Here is a 4,863-nt window from a genome sequence, read left to right as displayed (position 1 = left end):
AGGAAGAGAGAGATGGGAAGGTGAGAGAGAGAGTGGGAGAGAGAGGGGGAGAGAGAGGGGGGATAGAGAGAGCGAGAGAAAGAGAGAGAGTGGAAGAGGGAGAGAGAGAGCGAGAGAGAAAGAGAAAGAAAGAGAGAGGGAGAGAGAGAGCGACAGAGAGAGAGTGAAAAAGACCTGTCTGTTTAATGTTTAACATTAACGTTAACTTCATGCATAAAAAAGCGGTCATGCAATGGTGTTCTACTAGGAATGAGAACTGGATCAATGATCCGATATAGAAACAGAGAATGGAGAGAAAAGGTAAAGGAAAATCGAGAGATAGTTGTTAGATAAATGGGGAAACGAGAGAATGGGAAAAAGAGAAATAGATAGATAGACAGATAGAGAGAGAGAGAGAGGGGGGAGGAGAGAGTAAGAGAGAGAGAGGGAAGAGAGATAGAGAGAGAGAGATAGGGAAAGAGATAGGGAGAGATATTGAGAGAATGAGAAAGAGTGAGGTAGATATATAGATTGATAGAGAGAGAGTGCGAAAGAGAGAGGGAAGGATAGATAGACTAAGAGAGAGAATATGAGATGGATAGAGAAAGAGAGATAGAGAGAATGAGGGGTGAGGGTTGTAAGATAGAGAAAGATAAATAGATATAGGGAGAGATAGAGAGAGCGAGGGATAGAGAAAGAGGGAGAGAGAGGAGGAGGGAAATAGAGAGATGAGAGGGGGAAAAAGAGAAAGAAAGAGAGATAGAGAAGAGAGAGAGGGAGAGAGAAAGGGAGAGAGAGAGAGAAAGAGAGAGAGATGGGAAGGTGAGAGAGAGAGTGGGAGAGAGAGAGCGCGCGCGAGAGAGAGAGTGGGACAGGGAGAGAGAAAGAGAGAGAGAGAAAGAGAAAGAAAGAGGGGGAGAGAGAGAGTGGGACAGGGAGAGAGAGAGAGAGAGAAAGAGAAAGAAAGAGGGGGAGAGAGAGTAAAAAGACATGTCTGTTTAATGTTTAACATGTTAACTTCATGCATGAAAAAGCGGTCATGCAGCGGTGTTCTACTAGGAATGAGAACTCGATCAATAATCCGATATAGAAACAGAGAGTGGAGAGAGGAGATAGAGGAAAAGAGAGAAATAGATAGTTGTTAGATAAATGGGGAAATGAGAGAAATATAAAAAGAAAATTAGATAGATAGAAAGAGAGAGTAAAAGAGAAAGAGAAAGAGAAAAAGAGAGATAGAGAGAGAGAAATAGAGGGAAAGAGAGAGGGAGGAGATAGAGGAAAAGAGAGAGATAGTTGTTAGATAAATGGGGAAATATGAGAAATAGAAAAAGAGAATTAGATAGATAGAAAGAGAGAGTAAAAGAGAAAGAGAAAGAGAAAAAGAGAGATAGAGAGAGAGAAATAGAGGGAAAGAGAGAGGGAGAGAGATAGAGAGAGAAAGAAGTGAGAAAGAGTGACAGAGAGAGAGAGCGAGAGAAAGATAGAGAGAGAAAATGAGAGAGAGGGAGAGAGAGAGAAGGAGAGAGAGGGAGAAAGGGAGGCAGAGGAGAGAGAGATCGAGAAAGAAAAAGAGAGCGAGAGAGAGACTGAGAGAGAGAAAGAGAGAGTGTGTGAGAGAGAGAAAGGGAGAGAGAGAAAAAGAGAGGAAGAGGAAGAGAGAGAGAAGTTGTGAAAAAGAAAAAGAGTTATAGAGAAAGAGAGAGAGAGGGGAGGGGAGGGGGAGCCTGAGAGAGAGAGAAAGGTGGAGAGAGAGATAGAGAGAGAAAGTTAGAGAGAGGAAGAGAGAGAACGAGTGAGGGAGAAAAAGAGAGAGAGAGAGAAAGAGTGGGTGAGAGACAGAGTGAGTGAGAGAAGTAGAGAGAGAGAGAAAGAGAACGAGTGAGAGAGAGAGCGAGAGAGAGAGTGGGAAAGAGAGTGAGAGAGAGAAAAAAAGAGAGAGCGAATGAGAGAGGGAGAGAGAAAGAGAGTGAGCGAACGAGAGAGGGAGAGAGGGCGTGCACGAGAGAGTGAGAGAGAGAGGAAGGAGAGAGAAAATAGAAGGGGAGAGAGAAAAAGAGAAAAAGAGTGAAAGGTAGAGAGATAGAAAGAGGGAGAGAGAGAAAGAGATAGAGAGAGAGAAAATAAAAAGAGAATGAGAGAGACTGAGAGAGAAAGATAGCGAGCGACTAGGGACAGAGAGAGAGAGCAAAAGAGAGAGTGAGAGAGAAAGATAGCGAGCGACTGAAAGAGGGAGAGAAAGCGCGCTCGAGAGAGAGAGTGAGAGAGATAAAGAGAGAGGGAGAGAGAGAGAAAGTGAGAGAGAGAGTGGGAGAGAGAGAGAGATAGAGAGAGAGAATGGGAGAGTGAGTGAGTGTGTGTGAGAGAGAGCGAGAGGGGATGAGAAAGAAAGATAGATAGATAAAGAGAAAGAATGAAAGAGAGATGGAGAGAGAGGGAGAGAGAACGTGTATGAGAGAGAGAGAGAGAATTAGGGAGAAAGAGAGAGAGAGAGAGGGTAAAAGAGTGAGAGAGAGTGAGAGAGAGAAATAAAGAGAAAGAGAGAGAGAGAAATAGTAAAAAGACATATTTCTTTAATGTTTAACATGTTAACTTCATGCATGAAAAAGCGGTCATGCAATGGTGTTCTACTAGGAATGAGAACTCGATCAATGATCCGATATAGAAACAGAGAGTGGAGAGAAGAGGTAAAGGAAAAGAGAGAGATAGTTGTTAGATAAATGGGGAAATATGAGAAATAGAAAAAGAGAATTAGATAGATAGAAAGAGAGAGTAAAAGAGAAAGAGAAAAAGAGAGATAGAGAGAGAGAAATAGAGGGAAAGAGAGAGGGAGAGAGATAGAGAGAGAAAGAAGTGAGAAAGAGTGACAGAGAGAGAGCGAGAGAAAGATCGAGAGAGAAAATGAGAGAGAGGGAGAGAGAGGGAAGGAGAGAGAGGGAGAAAGGGAGGCAGAGAGAAAGATCGAGAAAGAAAAAGAGAGCGAGAGAGAGACTGAGAGAGAGAGAGAGTGTGTGAGAGAGAGAAAGGGAGAGAGAGCGAGAGAGAGAGAAAGAGAGAGAGGGAAAAAGAGAGGAAGAGGAAGAGAGAGAGAAGTTGTGAAAAACAGAAAGAGTTATAGAGAAAGAGAGAGAGAGAGGGGGGAGCCTGAGAGAGAGAAAGGTGGAGAGAGAGATAGAGAGAGAAAGTTAGAGAGAGGAAGAGAGAGAACGAGTGAGGGAGAAAAAGAGAGAGAGAGAGAAAGAGTGGGTGAGAGACAGAGTGAGTGAGAGACAGAGTGAGTGAGAGAGGTTGAGAGAGATAGAAAGAGAACGAGTGAGAGAGAGAGCGAGAGAGAGAGTGGGAAAGAGAGTGAGAGAGAGAAAAAAAGAGAGAGCGAATGAGAGAGGGAGAGAGAAAGAGAGTGAGCGAACGAGAGAGGGAGAGAGGGCGTGCACGAGAGAGTGAGAGAGAGAGGAAGGAGAGAGAAAATAGAAGGGGAGAGAGAAAAAGAGAAAAAGAGTGAAAGGTAGAGAGATAGAAAGAGGGAGAGAGAGAAAGAGATAGAGAGAGAAAAAATAAAAAGAGAATGAGAGAGACTGAGAGAGAAAGATAGCGAGCGACTAGGGACAGAGAGAGAGTGGGTGAGAGGTATGTAGATAGAGAGAGAGAGAGCAAAAGAGAGAGTGAGAGAGAAAGATAGCGAGCGACTGAAAGAGGGAGAGAAAGCGCGCTCGAGAGAGAGAGTGAGAGAGATAAAGAGAGAGGGAGAGAGAGAGAAAGTGAGAGAAAGAGTGGGAGAGTGAGTGAGTGTGTGTGAGAGAGAGAGCGAGAGGGGATAAGAAAGAAAGATAGATAGATAAAGAGAAAGAATGAAAGAAAGATGGAGAGAGAGGGAGAGAGAACGCGTGTGAGAGAGAGAGCGAGAGAATTAGGGAGAAAGAGAGAGAGAGAGAGAGGGTAAAAGAGTGAAAGAGAGTGAGAGAGAGAATTAGAGAGAGAGAAAGAGAGAAATAGTAAAAAGACATATTTCTTTAATGTTTAACATGTTAACTTCATGCATGAAAAAGCGGTCATGCAGCGGTGTTCTACTAGGAATGAGAACTCGATCAATGATCCGATATAGAAACAGAGAGTGGAGGGAGGAGATAGAGGAAAAGAGAGAGATAGTTGTTAGATAAATGGGGAAATATGAGAAATAGAAAAAGAGAATTAGATAGATAGAAAGAGAGAGTAAAAGAGAAAGAGAAAGAGAAAAAGAGAGATAGAGAGAGAGAAATAGAGGGAAAGAGAGAGGGAGGAGATAGAGGAAAAGAGAGAGATAGTTGAGAAAGGGAAGTGCGAAATAGAAAAGAGAATTTGACAGAGAAGAGAGTAAAAAGATCGAGAAAAGAAAAGAGAGAGAGAGAGAGAAAGAGGGAAGAGAAGGAGAGAGAAGAGAGAGAGGGAGAGAGAGAGGCAGAGAGAAAGATCGAGAAAGAAAAAGAGAGCGAGAGAGAGACTGAGAGAGAGAAAGAGAGAGTGTGTGAGAGAGAAAGGGAGAGAGAGCGAGAGAGAGAGAAAGAGAGAGAGGGAAAAAGAGAGGAAGAGGAAGAGAGAGAGTTGTGAAAAAGAGAAAGAGTTATAGAGAGAGAGAGGGGTGGGGGGAGCCTGAGAGAGAGAGAACGGTGGAGAGAGAGATAGAGAGAGAAAGTTAGAGAGAGGAAGAGAGAGAACGAGTGAGGGAGAAAAAGAGAGAGAGAGAGAAAGAGTGGGTGAGAGACAGAGTGAGTGAGAGAGGTAGAGAGAGAAAGAGAACGAGTGAGAGAGAGAGTGGGAAAGAGAGTGAGAGAGAGAAAAAAAGAGAGAGCGAATGAGAGAGGGAGAGAGAAAGAGAGTGAGCGAACGAGAGAGGGAGAGAGGGCGTGCACG

The sequence above is a fragment of the Penaeus japonicus genome, unplaced genomic scaffold, assembly GCF_977035675.1.
Source record: "Penaeus japonicus unplaced genomic scaffold, GWHDUDI00000001_assembly GWHDUDI00000004, whole genome shotgun sequence".
Taxonomy (NCBI): Eukaryota; Metazoa; Arthropoda; class Malacostraca; order Decapoda; family Penaeidae; genus Penaeus; species Penaeus japonicus.
Note: the sequence above shows the minus strand (reverse complement) of the source record.